At 36.3% G+C, this 22502-nt stretch overlaps 1 protein-coding gene across 12 annotated transcripts in view; it reads right to left on the bottom strand.

The window, feature by feature from the left end:
- The window catches only part of MYT1L (myelin transcription factor 1 like), a 273439-nt gene extending 251619 nt beyond the window's left edge, over nucleotides 1-21820 (bottom strand). For 11 of the 12 annotated variants that reach the window (XR_014174569.1, XM_081943660.1, XM_081943662.1 and 8 more), the window contains exon 1: nucleotides 21642-21820. The gene's annotated coding sequence lies outside the window, so the exon portion shown is untranslated. Of the gene's footprint in view, nucleotides 1-19025; nucleotides 19350-21641 lie in introns of those variants that run through there. The other variant, XM_081943664.1, reaches the window with a different exon arrangement.
- Between the last annotated feature and the right edge of the window lie 682 nt (nucleotides 21821-22502).

Raw genomic sequence — 22502 nt, 5'->3', positions numbered from 1 at the left:
TAAAATATACTGTAACTCATCCAATTGGAACTCTATTCATTCTGACATCAAAGACCTGGTGAATAAGGCTTGCATATAATCCTATATTGAGGTGTGTGTGTGTGTGTGTGTGTGTGTGTGTGTAAACAGTCATTTCATTATGCAGGGGCTGCCATAGCAATAGTATTTAGACTTATACACCACTCTATAGTGCTTTACCACTCTCTCTGGGAAGTTTACAATGTAGAAGCATTATTTGCACATTGTCCCCAACAATCTAGGTCCTCATTTTACTGACTTCGGAATGATGGAAGGCTAAGTCAATCTTTGGCCCCATCAGAATCAAACTCCAGATTGTGGGCAGAATTTGCTTCCAATGCTCCACTCTAACCACCGCACTATCAAGAAGGGATGTTAATATTTAGATCTGTTTATTATCAATCAAATTTTAAATCGGTTTAGCTATTATTAAGCTGGGGTGGCACAGTGGTTAGAGTGCAGTACTGCAGGCTATTTCTGCTGACTGGTGACAGCCTACAACTTGGCAGTTTGAATCTCACCAGGCTGAAGGTTGACTCAGCCTTCCATCTTTCCGAAGTCAGTAAAATGAGGACCCAGATTGTTGGATGCAATATGCTGACTCTGTAAACCACTTAGAGAGGGCTATAAAGCACTGTAAAGCAGTATATAAGTTTAAATGCTATTGAGATTGCTATTTCAAGAGCTATTCAAATTGGCAAAATTGCAAACTGATAGAATACTCTACTAAAACATTTCTTGATTTTGCAATTTGATCCAAATGAATTAACAGCTCACATGGAATGTACTGTGGAGAACTCTAAGTACATTTAAAAAAAATAAACAATTAAAAAGTATTGCAAATAAAGCTCTACAATCTGATAATCCCTTAATTCGGCGTAGAGTCGGGGTAACTGGATGGAGCTGAGCATTTACTGGCTCTGGATGCCCTTCATGACGCCATGCAGAATTCACAGCAGATATTTTCTCATTGTGCCCTAGGAGAGAAACATCTGCTGCTATCTAGGAATGAACTCTCAACCTTCCAAGTGGGATACGAGCACTTTCACCACTAGGCCATCATACCACTTTGTATTTTGGATATTAATTATTGCAAGAACTTTAGAATATCCTATACAAGCAGTCCTTGACTTATTACCACAATTGAGCCCAAAATTTCTTTTGTAAAGTGAGATAGTTTTTCAGTTCGTTTTGTCCCATTTTATGACCTTACTTGCCACAGTTGTTAAGTGAATCACTGCAATTGTTCAATTAGTAACATGGTTGCTTAGTGAATCTGATTTCCCCATTGACTTCGTCAGAAAGTCACAAAAGATGATTACATGACCCAGGAACATTGCAACCATCATAAATAAAAGTCAGTTGCCAAGTGTCTCAATTTTGATCACATGATCATGAGCATGCTGACATTGTAGTGTTAAAAACAGTCATAACTCACTTTTTCCAGTGCTATTGTAACTTTGAACAGTCACTAAATGAACTGTTGTAAATTGAGGAGTATCTGTCTTAACAGATTAGTGGCTAACAGTCTAAAATATATTGTATGTTCCTTGTGAAAATTAATTTAACCAAATGTATTATTTTACTGGATAGTTCAGATATTTTTAAAAGATGGACTTTCAATTTCACTTGTTAGAAATGGGAAAATAGATGAGAAAACACTTAAACTGTATAATGTAGCCTTGTTCCACTATTGCTCTAATTTAATTTTGAATCTGTATGTTTCTTTATATGGTGTTCTAAAGATTAATATGGTTTAAAGAATGTAAATGTAATTATTGTATTTACCAAAAAATGAAATTTCTCACTGTTAGGAATTATAGATATATAACACATGGGGGAGAACAAAAATAATTAGTCTTCAAAATTAGGAAGCATATGAACTCAAATTTACACTTCTGGATTTTTAGTGTGTGTGTGTGCCCACACGCGCACACTTTTTGTTTATTAAACAAAATATAATGGAAGACTGATCAATCTTACTCCATTTGGTCAAAGGTTGTCAGCCCTTCAAGGTAAGTTAGTTCGGGAAATAGACACCACTAGGACCATGCAAAATCTAATTTGTTGTTTTAGAGTATAACAACAATTTCTTGAAAACCTGACAGGTTTTCCCTCTGCCCTTCAAAAAAAAGCATCACAAAAATCAGATTAGGAACCCAAGTTAAAATAGGGAAGAAAATACCTCTCTACCGTAAATGAGTTCAAATCACCAGGACCGGATGGATTATACCCCCAGGTTCTGAAGGAACTGGCAGATGAGATCTCAGAACCACTGAACTATAACTTTCAAAGATCCTGGAGCACCAGGGAACTGCCAGAGGACTGGAAAAGAGCTGATTTGGTTCCCATCTTCAAAAAAGTTTTTTTTAAAAAATAGAGCCAGGTAACTACAGACCTATCAGCCTGACCTCAATACCAGGGAAGATTCTGGAAAAGATACTCAAGCAACGAATCAGCGAACAACTGGAATAACCAAAAGCCAACATGGGTTTGTCAAAAACAGATCATGCCAGACTAATCTTATTGCATTCTTTGACAAAGTGACAAAATTAGTAGACCAGAGGAATACTGATTGGACTTCAGTAAGGCATTTGATAAGGTAGACCATAACCTACTACTAGATAAAGTAGAAAAATGGATTCGTAACTGGCTGACCAACCACACTCAACGTGTAGTCCTCAATGGAACTGCATCTACATGGAGGGAAGTATGCAGTGGAGTACCCCAAGGCTCTGTTTTAGGCCAAATACTCTTCAACATCTTCATCAATGATTTGGACAAGGGGATAGATGGGGAACTCATCAAATTTGCAGATGACACCAAGCTGGCAGGAATAGCCAACACTCCAGAAGATAGGCTTAAGATACAGAAGGATCTTGACAGACTTGAACATTGGGCGCTATCTAACAAAATAAAATGCAATGGTTAAAAATGTAAGATTCTACATTTAGGCAAGAAAAACAAAATGCACAGGTACAGTATATGTAGTACCTTGCTCAATAATAGTAACTGTGAAAGGAATCTTGGAGTCCTAGTGGACAACCATTTAAATATGAGCCAGCAGTGTGCAGCAACTGCCAAAAAAGCCAACGCAGTTCTAGGCTGCATAAACAGAGGCATAGAATCAAAATCACATGAAATGTTAATACCACTTTATAATGCCTTGGTAAGGCCACACTTGGAATACTGCATTCAGTTTTGGTTGCCACAATGTAGAAAGAGTGCAGAGAAGAGAGAATCAGTGGAACAGCTTGCCTCCAGAAGTTGTGAATGCCCCAACACTGGAAGTCTTTAAGAAGATGTTGGATAGCTATTTGTCTGAAACGGTATAGAGTTTCCTGCCTAGGCAGGGGGTTGGACTAGAAGACCTCCAAGGTCCCTTCCAACTCTACTATTGTATTGTAAGAGCAACAAAGATGATTAGGGGACAGGAGGCTGAAACATATGAAGAACAGTTGCAGGAACTGGTTATGTCTAGTTTAATGAAAAGAAGTACTAGGCGAGACTTGATAGCAGTGTTCCAATATCTCAGGGGCTGACACAAAGAAGAGGGAGTCAAGCTATTCTCAAAAGCAGCTGAGGGCAGGACAAGAAGCAATGGGTAGAAACTAATTAAGGAAAGAAGCAACTTAAAACTAAGGAGAAATTTCCTGACAGAACAATTAATCAGTGGAACAATTTGCCTCCAGAACTTGTGAATGCTCCAATGCTGGAAATTTTTTAGAGGTTGTCTGATGTGGTGTAGGGTTTTCTGCCAAAGCAGGGGTTGGACTAGAAGACCTCCAATGTCCCTTCCAACTCTGTTATTCTATTATTCGTGATGCTATTCTGTTCTAATTCTGTTCTGTTCTATTCTATTCTATTTTAAAGACAATCAAGGGGAAAATGTTCTTAGGTTTCTTTCTCATCTCCTCTTCCTTCCAAGAGTTAAATGGATGTTTACTTAACCATTTTTGCATTCCTTCCTCAAAACCATGTTTGCATCCCTTCCACATTTATCTACAGGGATTAATATTGTGTTGAAAATTAGAATTATCTATTTCTTTCTGTTTTTGTCCTTTTAATTCTTATTTGCCTTATTTATTATCTTAAAACAATAAAAAAATGAAAGAGTTGACCTCCCTATCCATTATTCCTTCTGACTTTCTTTCATAAACCCTCATAAATACATATGGAATTTTCCTTAAGTTACTTGCATACATAAATACAGTTTTCCAACTCAGCAGAGAAAGAGGAATACATATTCACTTCTGATACATTAATCAAAAGGAATATGGAAACATTATTTTCTCTGCCACATCTGATTGCCATGAGGGAAATATATGGTCTACATTTCAAACTTTTGATTTCAAGACCAGAGATTTGCCATGTGGACCCTGTATAAAGAGTGTCTTCCATTTTATTTTTCCCATCATTCATTCAAGATCCCTTTCATATTGTATATTAATTTATGGCAGTATGCTGCTTTGAGTTGATTTTATTTAAACCTAAAACCAGGAGATGTATTTTGCTATTTCTTCACCTCAATATATATATCCTCAAATAATTTCCATTTTAACCATATATGCAGGAGTCAGCAATTTTATGCCCACAACACCACTAGATGGCACCCATGACATCAAAAGAGAGATTGAAATTTTGATATGTGTATGTGTATCTCAACACAGATATCTTGAGATTTGGTTGTCACATAGGATCTCATTCATTTAAAAAAAACAGATAATGGAAATGTATTTAGCATTGTTAAACCATTTTAATTTGTTTAAAGAGATTATAATACATTCAATAAAATGTAGAATAAAAATAGTATGTTCAAAATTGTTATACCACCAGTTATAATTAGATCAAGAATAATTTGGGAATGGCCTCAATGAATAAATATTTATTTCTGACTAAAGAACGTCACAGTGGGTACTTAGAGAACTAATGTCCAATGGAAGGAAACGATCTGTAGCATGGGCCTAATTGAATTGAATATCAACATGCTTTGATCATCTGGTCAATATTTTCTGAGCATAAAGTTCAATAAACCTATATTCAAGAAGTTCATTCAGTAATTTCTGTTTAGCATTTTAAAACACAATTTTTTGAAAATGGTTGCAAGCTGAACAGAGAACAGAGAACAGCTCTAACATTAAGCATTATATGTCTGTAATCAGTAGTTTTATAAACAATTTCAAGTATGATCTATTATTCATTTTAATTTATTTTTTCATTACAAAGATTTTGTAGGCAGAGCAAAATGGATCTTCAGGACTCATTAGATTTCCAGGCCTAATAAAATATGTTCTTCTCAGCAAAGGTAAGGACCCTGAAAATATGGTCTCTGTTTCATTGAAGAAAGAAGTTTTTTCTACTCTCTCTACTGTTCTACAGTAACATTTCTACTGGAGGAAAAATCAAATCTGGACATGGGTAATCATTACAAGGTCAAAGAAAAGGATTTTTTATTCTAGAGTGAGAGCCTGCCTCTCAGATAAAGGTTGTTTGAGATGATCCTGATTATATCAATCCATTTTACTCAGGCTCTTGGCTCTGACTACTGATGAAATATAGAGGAATTAATGCAACAATGCATTGTAATTAGTACAACTGCTGTTGTAGACTGATCCTGGAAGAAGTAGGCATCTGCAGAATTTCTGTTGGAAGCAACCAACGTCACAAGTAAGATGTGATTATAGTGTGCATTGCATGAAGTACTATAACACACTGGCCCATTTTTCTCAGGCATGAGATTTGTTAATTTATTCTAGAAAAAATTTATGGCTGCCCATCTTAAATAACTCTGGGTGGCTAAAAACCTATGTACAGCAGAAAATCAGTAAAATAAAACTTCCACAAGGAAAACAAAAATCTCATATAAAAATAATTGCATTATAGTAAGCAACACATCATACAAATTAACTGACCAACAAATAAAGAAACAAATAAATATTGAATATGGGGCCTTAGGATGAGGATGTTAATAAAGTTCAACATGTATTTATAATAATTAATGGTTATTTATAATATTTATATGTCATCCAACTCCCAGCATCTCTGGATGGTCTACAAATAGTTAAAAAACATTTATTAACAAGGAACAATACAAAAACAACACTAAGAATGTTTATTTATTTTAATGGCTACTCATCTTGCTAAACACTTCTTTGGATGTCTAACAAATATATAAAAATACAATAAAAAAGGAACCAACAAAAACAAAAAACATAAAACACTCACTGAGGAAACCATACAACCAATAAATATGGGTTCATGTACTGTTCTAACCCATGTGCCTGGGAAAATGGGTAGATTTTAAGATCCCCTAATAGAATCATGACCTAATAGAGAACTAAAGGAAATGTCTACCAAACCTTCATGTATTTTCTCTAATATCACTTTTTTATTATTTACCAATTTAGTATTGTCTATGCAGGCTGGGCTTGGTAAAGTAAATAATCCTGATTTAATCGTGTTTTGTTAAAAAGTTATATTAATTGGAATCATACACTATATGATATAAAATAGGGTTTCTAAAGTACAGTGCTCGATATATATAATGCATTAGGCCAAATCAATTAGACTTATTGTATTCATGGCATAATATAATGCATGAATTCAATTAATATGTAATTGATATTTTTAATTGGCAGTCATATTCAGTTTTACTATAGGAAAGCTAGGAATAAAATTAGGAAGTTCCATGTGTAAAATTGTTCTTCTCCCACTGAGCTACAATCCTTTTATTTATCTAGAAAAGTACTGTGAGTTTCTTCAATAGAGTTGAAAGCAATATCTTTAGTAGAGGATTAGAGAAAAGAATATATTCACATTTATCCATAAAATATGTCAACAGCTTAGATAACTAGATAAAAATTCTAAAAATTGTCAGATTGTTCAAAAGTTCATCCACAAATAGAGGTTCTGGTATAACTCAAAGTCTTTTGTACTGCTGAACTTTTTTGCAAATGTGTATAAATACTATGGACTTCATTGACTATAGAGTAGAGTAATTGACAGGATTTTTTAAAAATATAACTCAGTAGAAATATTTTTTTAAAGATTAAAATATTAGAAACAGTTTTTGTTCCTTTTATTTTTTTTCAAGAAAAATGAATGCCTAAATCACTTTCTATAAAAAGCAAGTCAAATGAATAGAGAGAATTGTTAGCACTGGTGATGGGTAAAATCTGTAAGAAAAAATCTGTAAGAACCAAGCTCAGACAGCACCAAGAATACCATAGTTGAACCCTGAGGTATAAATATTTTCTTCTCTCAATATTGAGAGAATATGTTTACTTTTAGAAGGACTAGAAACTTGTGCTTTTTCTTAATCTTAGGATATGAAAAGTATAGCTCAAGGGAATGTCCACAGATTTCATTGTCTCTGGATATTTTATTGGGGATCCAGAACTTTCTAATAGAACATTTCAGTCATTGGCAAAGAGATGCTTTATAGACTTTGGTCCTTGGAAATGATATGCAATTTCACTGGGTGATATACCTTTTAATATTGATCGTTGAAGTCAGAGAAAAAAGTCATCTAAAAGTTTGAACTACTGTTTATGTGCTGATGATATATACCCTCTCTTTGGTCTCCATCTATTAATCTCATAGCAAAGTGACTGCATCTGAAGAAATGCTTGGATGTAATTCTATAACAGATGAAAACGAACCTGTTAAAACAACCCAGACAATGTAGATGTTGTATGTATGAGATTGTTAATCAATTGTCTATATATTGGACAATGGGGTTATTTCAGGTATACAATATTGAGATGTTCCTAAACTCGGCTGTGCCTGTTACAGATGGCTTTTATCAACTTCAACTTTTATGCCAGCTGCAAACCCATTCAGATACTCATGCCTTGGGAATATTCAGACTACTGGAAGCTTTGGAAGCTTCTTATAATGGAATGTAATAATGACCTGGAGGAGAGAGGGGAAAAGATGCTTCCTAGGAAACATTCAGACAAGAGAGGGAGGAGCATCCAATAGGCTTAATGATCAGAGAAAGAAATTTAGGAAGGATCCATCCTGATGGATCATACAGTTGAAACTGGCAGCGGGACGTTTGGGCCTTCAGACATGCAAGATTCTCTTATTGTGCCTTACAATAGGGTAGAATTGGTTCATCTCAATTCTATGTGCTTCCTGTCTAGTTTATCTGGGAGGACTGACATTTCTACAGGTAGAAAATGTAGCTCGATTGATTTTTGCTGTCGTTGACAACTTCAGAGCAAGATACTTTGCTCCCATCCAACTAAACCTGGTCTAGAACAGAGTGTTTGATAGATCACTTGCACTTACTCAATCCTGAATTTGCAGAGGCTATAATCTGGCATGAAAATATTTTTCACTATTTCTCTATTTATAGAATTCTTTCTTTATAAAAATAATTGGGACTACTCTTTGCTTTGTATTATAGATGGATTTTATTTTTAAAATATGTTCCAATATACCTTTGGTTTGGTAGCTTATTACTTTTATTTTAATATTAGAGATACAACAATTTTCACTAGTAATATTTTTGCTGTCTTATGCTCATTTTAAATGATTGGATTTGAGGATAATTTGAATGTATTATAGTTTATGGTATTTCTACTTAGTGAATTAGTTTTTTGTATATTCCCTTGAATTAATTTTATTGTTCTGAAAAATACCAGTTATATTTAAAATAAATATAATAAATATATGAAGAAAGGAGTCACATGAAATCAAAACCTGTAAATGATATGAATATTTTAAAACAATCTCCAGTTTTCAAGGAATTCAAGGAATAAACTGGAATAACTAGGCCCATCCAAACTACTAGGTCTTAGACCATGGTTTACAAACCTTAACAGTAATAGTATAACTTGGAAGGGACATTGGAGATTTCTGTTCCAATCTGCTGCTCAAGCAGGAGACCCTATATCATTCCAGACAAATGGCGCTCCAATCTCTTATTAAAAACCTCCTGTGTAGGTTCACCCACCTCTGAAGGCAACTCGTTCCATTAATTGTTGTTGCTGCCAGGAAATTTATTCTTAGTTGTACGTTGGATTTCTCTTTGCTACGTTTCCAGCCATTAACTTTTTATCCTGCCCTCTGATGCTTTGGAGAATTGGTTGACCCAGGGGTGAAATTCAGCAGGTTCTGGAAAAGTGGTAGCGGAAATTTTGAGTAGTTCAGATAACGGGCAAATAGCACCTCTGGCTGAGTGGAAATGGGGATTTTGCAGCGTCCTTCCCCTGGAGTGGGGTGGGAATAGACATTTTGCAGTCCTTCCCCTACCATGCCCACCAAGCCACGCCCACAGTCAGTAGTAAAAAAAATTGAATTTCACCACTGAGTTGACCCCCTTCTCTCTGTGGCAGCTCCTTAAATATTGGAAGACTGCTATCAAATCACTCCTAGTCCTTGTAGTATGCAATATGAAGCAGTACTAACACTTTATGTGATCTTGATAGCATCCCTCTGTTGATATAGCTTAAGATTTTTTGGCAGCTGTAGCATGCTGCTGGTTCATACTTAAGTGGTTGTTCATTATGACTCCTAGACTCCTAGATCCCTCTCAGTTACTATTGTTGAGCAAGGTACCATCTATTCTACACCTGAGTATTTGGTTTTTCTTAGCTCATTATAAAATCTTATTTTTCTTACCACTGAACTGCATTTTGTTGGATAGGATCTAGTGTTCAAATCTGTTAAGATTCTTCTAGATTTTGAGCCTATCTTCTAAAGGGTTGGCTATTCCCACCGGATTGGTGTTATCTGCAAATTTGATGAATTCCCCTTCTATCACCTCATCTAAATCGTTTATGAAGATGTTGAAGAGTACTGGGCCTACACATTGAGCAGTTGGTCCACTAGTTACAAATCCGTTGGATGGTGATTTTTTTATTTTTATTAAATTTGTTTGTCACCCATATCGCTGCAAGGCAACTCTGGGCGGCTTACATTAAAATGATATTGTCTATCCCACATTTTTCTATTTTGCCAAGAAGTAGGCTGTGGTCCACTTTGTCAACTCCTTTACTAAAGTTCAAGTATACAATGTCCACAACGTATCACTGATCCACTAATTTAGTCACTTTGTCAAAGAATACAATAAGATTTGTCTGACATGATCTGTTTTTATTTTTATTTTTTATTTATTTGTCAACATGTACAAGGTAATGGGTATTAGTATAGACATGGACATTTTCACATGAGATTGGTACAAATAGATGGATAAAAATAAATATAACATGGTCATGAACATAAAATGAGTAAATTATCAATGGGGACAGTAAGACAGGGATGGTAGGCACATTGGTGCATTTATGCACACCCCCTTAGGGATTTCCTAGGAAACATGTGAGGTCCACGGTGGAAAGTTTAAGTTTAAAGATATGGAGGTTTGAGGAACTAACAATGGAATCAGGTAGAGTGTTCCAGGCATTGACTCCTCTATTAAGTCGTATTTTCTGCAATCAAGTTTGGAGCGGTTTACTTTGAGTTTGTATCTATTGTTTGCCTGTGCATTATTGTGGTTGAAGTTGAAGTAGTCGTTTACAGGTAGGACATTATAGCAGATAATTTTGTAGACTATGCTTAGGTCGGAATGTAGGCGGCATAGTTCGCGGTTATCCAGGCCTAAAATTTCAAGCCTGGTGGCATAAGGTATTTTATTGTGAGCAGATGAGTTAAGTACTCTTCTTGTGAAATACCTCTGGATCCTCTCTATTGAATTAATGTCCAATATACAGTATGGATTCTAGGCAGGTGAGCAGTATTCAAGGATTGGTCTAGCAAAGGTTTTATATGCCCTAGTTAGCAGTATAGTGTTACCAGAGGGAAAACTTCGTAAAATAAGGTTGACAACTCTTAATGCCTTTTTGGCAATGTTGTTACAGTGAGCTCTGGGGCTTAGGTCTTTTGAAATGAGTATTCCTAGGTACTTGACAGAGGGTGGGTCATCTATTAGGTGGTATCCGCCCAGCTTGTATTTGGTGTTCTGGTTTTCATGTGTAGCCAATGTGTAGCCCAGAGCATTTGTTAGCAGAGATAAGAGGACAAACCCATGTTGGCTTCTAGTAATAACTTTCCTGGTTTCTACATCAACTGCTTCACTATCTTTTCCAGGATCTTCCCAGGTATGGGAATATGTGAGGCTAACTGGTCTGTAGTTTCCTGGATTCAGGTTTTTTTTTTTTTTTTTTTTGAAGATGAGAACCACCCAATTTTTTTCAAGTCTTCTGGTAGTTCTTTGGTACTCCAAAGTCTTTGAAAGCTATTATTCAGTGATTCTGAGAGCACATCTGGCAGCTCCTTCAGAACTCTGGGAAGTAATCCATCTGGCCCATGTCATTCGAACTCTTCTAGAGTAGATAGCTGTTGTCTTACCATTTTCTTGCCTATTTTGACTTGTATTCCTATTCTGTTCCCTATGGTATTGCTTTTGATAGGTTGTACAAAGGAATCTTCCTTTGTATAAAAGAAACTTAAGCAGTTCCACTTTCTCAGTACTGTGCATCACCTGCCTCAACTGGCTTGATATAATTCATTCACAAACCATAATCACAGGATGGCTTAGCATGATGAGTGAACGCAATCATGAATGTTCTGAGAGGCAGATATTATTTAAGAAAAAATGTAGTATTGTAGTTAATACTAAAGTACAGATAATCCTCAACTTACAACAGTTCATTTAGTGACCATTCAAAGTTACAATGCTAAAAAGGAACTTATGAATGTTTTTTCAGTTATGACTTTTGCAGCAGCCCCATGATCATGTGATCAAAATTCAGATGATTGGCAACTGGTTCATAGTTATGACCGTTGCTGTGTCCCAAGGTTAGGTGATCCCCTTTTGCAGCCTTCTCACAAGCAAAGTCAATAGGGAAGCCAGATTCACTTAACAATCTGGTTACTAACTTACCAACTGCAGGGGTTCACTTAACAATTGTGGGAAGAAAGGTCATAAAATGGGGCAAAGCTCACTAAACAAATGTCTCACTTAACAACAGAAATTTGGGGCTCAATTGTGGTTGTAAGTCAAGGACTACCTGTATTACATTGCACAGAAACTTACCAACAGCCATAGTGCACAATTTCCTTGCCTGTAACTTTTTAGACTCATTCAATGATTTCAGTAGGAACGCTATTGGAGAATATGTTCTCAGTAGAATTTCCTTTCTCCCAAACTTCCCAGTTCGGCTCTACAAATTTTAAAGCTGGTATAGGAAGCCTCTGGTCCTCCAAATGCTGAACTATATTTTCCAACAATCCATCCGGTATTGTGAAAAGTGATAATAAAATCAGCATCATCTGTTGGACCACTTTCTCTCCATGAACAGTTTTCAGTCCATATGGTCTAGTTGTAGGCTGGACTGCAGAATTTTGTTTTAAACAAACAAAATCATATTACTAAAACCAGGACTGGTGTTAATCTTCCATAATCTATTTTGAACATTTGGGGATGGCTAGACAGATAAAACATATCTTAAAACAGTTCATTTTAAAACACAGCTCTGAAATCTAGTAATCTCAACCTGCATAATTGGTTAACGTGCTGTCCACAATTCAGAGGCAGATGATTATGACAAAAAAAAAATTCTTGACAAATCTGCTAGCAAAAAAAAAAAATCCAGATAACTAATGAAGAGCAATTTAGATCCAGAGCACTATCAAGGTTTTTTTTTAAAATTATCATCTAAAAAAATGTATCTCTAGCAAAACCTATTTTATTTGCTAGGATTAAAAGGTTAGCATTATTGACTGTCTTTTCAGTCTACGACTGTTTTGATCATTAATGATTCTTTCTAATTTGTAAACAGGCGAAGTAACTTGCCCCTGGAGGGAAAAAAATGAGAACATTTCTTGGCCTGCTGTAAGTGTGTAGGTATCCTATGGGAAAATGCTGTTTTGAAACTTGTCAGAAGCATAGATGGTTTATCAGAATATTTCCAAATGGCAATAACTTACTTTTTTTGATTCATTTTAATCACAAGCAAGTTTAAAGGGTATTTAAAAGCTACATATCTAGTAGATAAATATTGTATTTGTGATCAAGATAATTCTTGTTCCAATTAAGTCAAAAATAAACAGAATAAAGTGCAGATTCTCCATTGATCAGATTTATGATCTTTCATTGTCTAACGTTACCCATAGAGGTGGGTTGCTAATCTTTTTACTAGCGATTTAGGCGTGCTTGTGCGCATGACGCTTCTGCACATGTGCAGAAGCATCCAGGCGGGTGGGTGGAGCCTCCCGCCGCCACTACTACCGGTTCGGCCAATTCGGGCCGAACCGGCAGCAAGCCACCTCTGGTTACCCACAATTAGAAGCTTTTTTAAAAAGAAGTAATTCACTTAGGACACCAGAAGTTTTTTTGCCTGAAGCACTTGTGAACTTACTCTAGTATCACTTTTGAGTTCTGCACCAACATGTATTCAGAAGTATAGTGCACTGTTCCTTCATTCTCAGCAGTTATCTACTTGACCTATTTCTTTGTGTTTGGCTTTGACTTGTTGATCCCTTGGACTTAGTTTTTTTTACTAAATAGTTCCTGCAGTTCTGAAGTCTCCCACTTCTACGTTATATTGTATTTTCTGCTCAAAGAACTAGACCTTATTGCTAATTAAGTAGAAATGTTAATAAATCATAATTAAAATAGATCAACAAAAACAAAATTAGAGGCTAAAACATATGAAGAATGGTTGCAGGAATTGAGTATATCTAGTCTAGTGAAAAGGACTATGTATGACATAACAGTGCTCCAATATTTGAGGGGCTGCCACAAAAAAGAATGGGTCAACATATTTTCCAAAGCACCAGAAGACAAGAGAAGAAACAATGGATGGAACCAATTAAGGAGATATGCAATCTAGAACTAAGGAGAAATTTCTGAACAGTGAAAACAAGTAACCAGTGGGATGGCTTGCCTTCAGAAGTTGTGGGTGCTCCATCACCGGAGGCTTTTAAGAAGAGACTGGACAGCCACTTGCCTGGAATGGTATAGGGTGTCCTGCTTGAGCAGGGGGTTAGACTAGAAGACCTCCAAGGTCCCTTCCAACTCTGTTATTTCAGAATAAAGAATTTCAAGAATTTGCAACACCAATTTCAAAGAAGACTTCTGCCTGCAGAAGCAAAAAAGAAAAAGCCTGAATCCATTCCCCAAGTGTTTATGGTTGGGTATGGATTTGAAATAAATATTTCCTAGCCCTCAGTTACTAATTCTTTAAAATTATACCCAGAGTAATAACACCAGTAAAGGCTTCAATTCAGACCCAGCAAACCATACCTATCCTATATGCATGGATCGTATAGGTTTTTACTGAAATTCTACAGGATAACCTAAATTTACAATATTGTAATATTCTCAAATGAGATCTGCTGACATCCCAGAAGTGATATTGTTAAAATATAAAATTAGGAAATCTTATGATATGTAAATCATTATTTTTAATACAATCACACCACTGAGCATATTTACTTGATGACACTTGCTACCTGAAAAGATAGCTGTCCTTAGATACAATTAAATCAGCAAATGAATAACTTTGTTTATATTAAAGCTACAGTGATTTTTCTTTTGTTGTTTCCAATCATTCGGCCCCTTCATTGTTTTCATGTGGGCTTAACTTTCACAGATCAGTGTCTGCTCTCACTATCATTTAAGAACTATGTTTTCTGAAGATTATTTTTAAAAAATCATTTAAGACTTGGCTCATAAAACTTCTAAAATATGACCAGCGGTATGAAAGAATGAGCACTGATTTTTTTTTACATTTGATGGTATATGTCAGATGTTTGGATCATTTAGGTAGTTACCACAATAAGAGAAAAACCATGGTATAATTGCTCGTGAAGCCATTTTCACAGGATAAAAGCATACAACAGGCTGTCATATATACTTGCAAATGCTCACCCATCTTTTCAATTGGCTATAATATGAAAGATTTTACTGACCCACTTATTTATCTGCATAGCACCAATGTTATTTATGTCAGAGACAAAAAGCACACGAGTCAGGATAAGCCAGGTTTCCCTTTCTGTTTATCTATATTTTAAGTGAGTTTCTTTGGAGCTGTATATTATTAAAGCAATACTAGAATCTCAGTTCATAATGCCACAGCCATTGTTTTGGAAGTATTGACATCCTGGTTTCTTCTCCGAAATAACTGAATCTGCATCTCTTTGGTTTATCTTTTCTCCTTTTTATAATAGATGGGCTACCCCTCCCAAGCACAACCCTGTATCAGAATCTTCAGCTGTGATTGATCACACATGGCAGAATTATTATGTATAATCTAACAGGATTTTTTTTATAAATTAGATAAACAAAATATAAAGAATCCCAACCCGAATTAGAGTTGAGCTGGATTCAAAAAAAATATAATCCTGCATAATTTTCTCAAACAACAGTTCTTATATCTGCTATCGTGTTGCATTGGGTTCACTTTAATTGAAAGAAAATGTTTAAGAACTGACAAGAATGGACTGTAACAAGATACTTATTTGCAGCATGTTAGGGAAAAGAGTAAAGCCAGGGATACAGTTTTATTCCTTCATAATTAGTTGTAACTAGAGATGATAGAGGACAAAATTTCTCTTGGGAGCAAAAGTTAACACTTAGTCTCTATATTCCAGTTGTCTCTTTTGCAACTATTCTCCAAATATACCAGTTAGCATACCACGTGAGATACAGTTCATATACTTTCTTGTATCAGATATCTCAGATGTAATCTAAACTTCCAACAACCTGCTTATTTGATGTGTCTTGAATTTCTATACTGAAAATAGTAATAAAGCTTGAAAGACGGGTAGTGTTATTCATTTGAAAACATAGGGTAACAAACTTTAGAAAAATACTGAAGCTGCATATGTCTGTGAATCACTTTAATAACATTTTCGTTTTGTAACAACAGCTAGATAGACACTGAGAATAAAGAAGGTTTTATTTAATTATGCTGTTTTCAGAATAAAATAGCGCTCTAGCTCAAAACCTATCACAGAAGTAATTTGAAAAATAGCACTTCATTTGGCTTCCATGGCCCTCTTATGCCAAAAGCAACAAGCAACACTACTCAAAACTCCCAAAGAGTTGGAGTATTGCCAAATGAATATACAAGGCTGGTATACACCATGTCCCTTTCTAATCAGCTTCCCAATTCAAGAGACCCATGCTGGCATGAGGTTTGTCCTGCTGGCACAAAGTATGAAGGAGCCAAGCTTTCAAATGCTGAATAGCTTTAAAATCTACAATCTTACAGCTACTTTATGAGCTTGTTTGGTACTGAGCTATAATCATGTTTGCTTATTCCTAACCCTCAAGATGCATTAAATTTATTCCTGAACAAAACGGGTGTCTGAATCTATTCCCCACACTCATTGCCAATGGCCCAGACTCGTGAGAGTTTCAGGAACCAAAGGGCCTACTGTTAGATGCAACATTGATTTCTGTATGTTCACAATTTACCAGACTGTTCCATAGTAGACTTGATTTGATGGCTCTCCATGGGGTGCCCTGCAGCCTTGATTATTTCACAGCCTAGCTGGCTACCATGGTTTGTGGCAAATGTACATTTGCAACCTTTTGCAAGCAACGATATTAAACTTTTATATATACAACATAGCCAGCAAAATTAAAAATAAAGGTATTACTTCAATGGCATATTATTTGATCATTCCCATGATATTCAATACTTTTCTGTTCTTATATAATTTATAATTCTCTAAGCTTCTACTTCTGATAGGTATTGGATCAATACTTCAGATTGGTATTGGACTGAAACATGAATGGGTAGAAATTATATTTATCAATATGCAATAAATTGCTTGAGATTTCTTGGACAATAGTGAACTTAAAGGAGAATTTGCAAAATGTAGACTCAACCCCAATTAATAGGTGATTAACGTAGCTGCTCTTTTGTTTGTAGGTATTCCATATCACTTCTTCTAGGCCTTTACTGTGCTTCAAAGAAGGGATGGGCAAGTAACATTAAAATGTTAAGTTCTGATAAAGTATAATCACAAGAGCCACTTGACAGCACTGAAAGTTATTTTTCCTGATTCATATGCTATTTTATGAATTGAGATCAGTTATTAAATACGATTTTAAAAATATAAGACCCCTGATAAAGTAACTATATGTTGCACTATAATTGGGTCAAGAAATTAATAAGCATATGGCTGTTTAAATAATTTCAAAATATAAATTTGATTATTATTAACATTTAATAAATTACCATGCTGTGAAAGTATAGGGTTTTTAATATACATGGCTCAGTTTTATATTCATTAATATATATATATATATATAATCTATCTATCTATCTATCTATCTATCTATCTATCTATCTATCTATCTATCTATATATAATCAGGAAAATAAAATAGTAGTATCTATTAAACAGAACAAAAAAGCTATTTAATTACATGCTGTTTTAGGTAAAAATATAAAAATGGTAAATTTCATAAAAGGGACGAACAATTTACCATAAAACTACGAAGTTACAGTGTAAATAACTTCGGTGGACAATCTGGTCCTTTCTGCAATACAGGGAGTATACTTGAGCAGTAAATTCAAACACAAAGGAAGTGCTGTATCTGGCAAGAAGCAAACTGCCTTGCATTCTGTTTCAGCTTAATACTAACACTGAATAAACATCTCCTTTCACTACTCAAACTACAAAATTAAGATGAGCATGATGTACTGCTTTTCTAGAGTAGGAAAATGAATTCTGTTTTTATTTCAAATTACTTATTCTTTTTCTTTGTGTGAGCTTGATAGCACTCCTCACTTTTTCCCCCAGTGGAAACAAATGGCTTCTGTCACAATTGTACTTTTTCTTTGTTTTTCTTCAGTCACCTTTGTTTTCCATTATAAACACAGTAAACTCATTATAAATATATAATAAGATATAGCCATAAACATAAGGTAATTTAACTACATCACAACAACTAAGTTCAGGTCCAGCATTCAAACTTACAAGTGAGCAAAAGTAAGCTATGATAATCAGGGTTAACTGCTTCCTTCAAAAATGCTTTACCTAGGTTATGTATTTTATTTGTGTGCATGTTTAGTTCTTATGTTTGTAATTCATAAAGATATTCTGCTACATAAATTTAAAAAGTCAAAAATTGTGCCACCTTTATAAACATATCTACCCTGAAAAATAGGTAAGATAATTTTATTAAATATTAAGACAAAATATCTCAATACAACACTTGTAATGTACAAGGAATTAAGAAAATACAATTAAATTATAATCTACATTTAAATTCCAACCTCACAATATAATGTGTTTTGGTTTTTTTTTAAAAAATGTTAAATTAAAGAGTTCTATTTTAAGATTAGAAGCATTATGATAGGGTAAAACTATTCCTAGATTACAAAGATAAAAAGACATATTCTGATAAAAATTAAAATATCACTACAAAATTATATAATAAACAAGTAAGTCAATTACTTACTAGAAGGCTTCACTATATTCAGGTTGCTAGAGAAAGACTTTGGAGGGACTGAAAGAATAGATTTTGGTACCTAGATTTAAATGGGTTTCATTTTGCACTGCTGTTCTTCTTTCTCTATAGAGAGTATCTTTCAGCAATATAAAAACAATACTTTGCCCTTTGCAGACACTTATATCAGTGACTTGTTAAAATATCTAAGTCACTATTAAAAGTACAATTTCATTTGTATATTAAATCTGTACATACATGAAGTATGCCCTCAAAATTCTACCTTCTAAGCTTTCTCAGTAAAATAACATTAGATTTTAAGAAAAATATTAATCAAATGTTCTATAATTGCTACTGTATATATCAGAAAAGAGTGTACTGAATTCTTTGTTTGACCTAGGAAAAAAATCTGAATCTCTCAACATTTCACACTGCATGGCATGTATCTGAAGAAAGCCAAGTAAAATGTTTTCAAAAAAAGTAAAAATGTGTAAATTGTTTTGTCTCTTGTTAAACAATTCAAGGTTTTTATACTTTCTAAACAGAAATATCATGTCAAGAACAGTGAAGGGAAAAAGGCATATGCTTACCTGACTGGACTATCAGTTGGAAAGCTGAAGAATTGCAAAACAAAGTAGTCCAAATGATTTGTGTATGCACACAGTCCAACTCTGTACTTTCAAGTAGGCCAGACAATCAAACAATCATTTCAGCATCAGTCAGCCTGCTTTCCATCTTAAGGGATTCACCAGAAAAGTGAGTAATCTGCTTCACGATAAACAGCAAAAATCCTTGCAATGCAATGCCCACCATTTGTTCACCATTCAACCAGTCAACTTTTTCAAAATGCACCTCTTCTGTTAGTGCATTCCAAGGTATGAGATGGGAATTGCTTCTTATCGGTATACTAATTATTTTGCCACAAAGACAAAGGTCAAAATGTTTTCAGACAGGAACAATGGACCTGAAGTTGAAAGCAAGAAATAAAAGCAAGTTGACACTACCAAATGATGGGGAAAGAGGTGCATGAGTGCAGCATTCTGCTTGCTACATCAGCAATAGCCTCCATTTGAAAGCAGCAGCAAGACAGGCAGTGGGCTACAGAATAGCCTAGCTGGGTAGTATATGCATACAGCACAGGTTCCCTTAGAGACCACATTACTGCAGCAGAATAACATCAGTAGCATAGTGCTGATTTTCCCTGTCTCATTCAAGATTCCTTCATAGTGTATTCATTTCTTTCCTAAATCGTAAAAGAACTCCTTAATTACCTTTGACTTAGATTCCTCCCCCCCCCCCCTTATAGATTATAACAATAATTTTGAGATCTTCTGTTTACCAGCCTTGCAGTAGTCAGGCAAGATTGAAGATCACACTATATGCTGTCTACATTGTACCCAAAGGCCCCTAAATCTCTGGAGGGGCAGAATGTGTATCATGTGCAATGCTGTATTTAATGTAATAGATGGGAACCATAAAATACCACTCAGGCTATTTCCAGCAATCCAGTAGATGATGTTTTCTTTTAAACTGAAGTCTCTTATGATTGGTGACATGGAAAAGCCTGCTCTTACTAAAAAAAATATATGCCAGGAAATATAGCAAATGCACTACCATTTTGACCTATTTCTTTTGAGAAAATTAAAACAGTCTGAATGCAACAAATCTTAAGTTACCTTCAGGTATGCCTAACACATTTGTGTTAGTACCTGATTATACACACCTTTAAAGAGAGAAAAAGAAATTTTGGGCTAAGAAAAAAATGTCTGCATATCTGAAGAGAGATAACCGTAATAATCTGGATCTAGAATACTTCACTAATTGGAACTTTTTAACAACCGAAACAAACAAAATGTCAGTTCAGCTGATATGCAAAAGTGTTTTAGAACACTTGTAGAAGCTTTTCCCAATGTTTGGCACATATATATCTACAGTACATAAAATTTCTGCTAGTTTCTTTCTGAATCTAGTGAAGAACTGTTTTGAATAGTTTTCTGACATGTGCCTCTAAATTAAACCACTTCAAACATACAACCTACTATCTTGCAAATCACTTCTGAATTACTCTATTAACAAATAATTTTGCTTAAAGCATAATAGTTTTCTGCTGCAGTACTGTACAATGAGTTGTGAGAATGTGACCCTATGCTAAAAAGGTCAACATCTGCAGGCCAATCCTTTCTGTTCGGAAAAAGTACACATCTAAGACAACTTTTTTATATTTGAATTCAAAATATCTTCCCTGTTTCAGTCAAAAAAGATGAATTAAAAGGAAATGATGAATTAAAAGCAACCTCGGGAATCTTAACCCCCACACATTGAAAAACTAAGAAGGCTAAGAATGCACCCTGACATGTCAAACCTTTGATAAACTTTTTTCCAGTATTATTATTTTTATTTATAAGGCTTATGTAAATATTGCAATCACCTCCCAACTCCTACCCCCAAATTGGCTAGATTTGAGCTACAAAGTAAAGTTATTTCTTCCTTGGGTAATCTTAATTTTCCTTTGTGGGGAGGTGGGGGTTTGCGAAAGTTACCGTAATTTCACCCGTTTTTGCCTAAACATTATTACCGCCTCTCACGTAAGAGCACCCAAAGCAACTCACCCATGTTCTCCCTCACACACAGCCAGACAGCACCCTCACCAGTTGGCTTTCCACGCAGTAAACAGAAGTCCTCTCTCCCTCTCCTTCCCGACTCCCCATCTTTCCTCGCAGCCTCCCCTCACGTACAATCCCGCCTCCCACCCCACCACACACACACACACACGCAAAACGTTTCCCCTCAGATGCAGCCTCTCCTCATAGCCCAACCTCCCCTCAGACGACCACAACTCTTCCGCCGCCTCTCTCAGATACCATTCCCTCTCCCTCCCTCTCCCCCGCACAATTCTGTCTTCCGCGGCAGCTGAAACACGCACCACAGCTGTCGTCGTCTTTTTTTTTTATGCACACGGACACCCAACGCCCTGCCAGAGCTCGCAACACCTTTATCGCCTCACCTAGCTAAGACCCACATCGCCCCCACCCCCATTCGCTCGGCATGCCCGAATCTCTCCTCCGGCTCACCCCCGCCCCCCAAACCAGTTTCTCTCCCTCCACGAGCCCCGCGCGCGCGCTCTCCCCCTTCCCCACACATGCGCGCGCGCGCCACCGACGCCACTGCAGCCTTTGCAAAAAAGAAAAAAGAGGGAGAATACTGACCGCTCTTGCGACGGCGGAGGTGACTTAAGATGACCCCCTGCGCGGGAAGTCACCCAGCGCACCCCTCCTCCTTCCAGCCTGCCCGAGTAATCCCCCCTCCCTTTCTCTCGCGGCTGCTTGACGCGCTGGGGAGAAGCCCGAAGCGGACGCCGCGGCCGAGGCGACCGAGAGTTGCTGGCAATTCCCTTCCCAGCTCGCACTGCAGTCTGAAGGGAAGGAAAAGCCTTGCTGGAGCCCAGCCCGCCCTTCGCTTTCCTCCTGGGCTCTCCCGACAGCTCCTCTGCTGAAGGCAAACTTTGCTAACAAACCCTGCCAACCCTCTATCTCTTTCTGTGTGTGTGTGCCTGTGTGTATGTGTGCCTTTGCTTACAGCTCAAAAACGCAGCAATAGATCTCTCTCTCTCTGGACTTGAACAGGTTAAAGGCAGGACAACCGAAGTGTTTCCCCAAGAAGCAAAAAGGATTTCAGCCCTCCCTCCCCCCTCCCCCCCTCTCTCTCACACACACCTGCATTTCTTTCACCTCCCCCACTTCTGACAACATCCTCGGATCCTCTCGGGGCTTCCTTTATTACGCCAAAAAGCTAAAGTAGTCTGGCTGGAGAGACAGCCCTTATTTAGGAAAAGGGTTGGAGGAGGAGGCTTGTTTTTAATGAGAGATTCTAATCTGAAGACGATGGAGAGCCCAGTTCTCGGGCATGCTGCCTCAAAAACGGCAGCCACTGAGGTCCTTTGATTATGCTCCTAAAAAAAGAAATGCGTATCAGCTATATTTGGAGGCAATCGGGATCACCAGATTAAACGGAGTTTTTAAATAAATGCATTTAGAATCTTAGATTCTGGACTAAAAAGTGATGTTAAG

Source organism: Natrix helvetica, assembly GCF_964273705.1.
Source record: "Natrix helvetica genome assembly, chromosome: 2".
Lineage (NCBI taxonomy): Eukaryota > Metazoa > Chordata > Lepidosauria > Squamata > Natricidae > Natrix > Natrix helvetica.
This window is presented reverse-complemented; position numbering and strand designations above follow the sequence as displayed.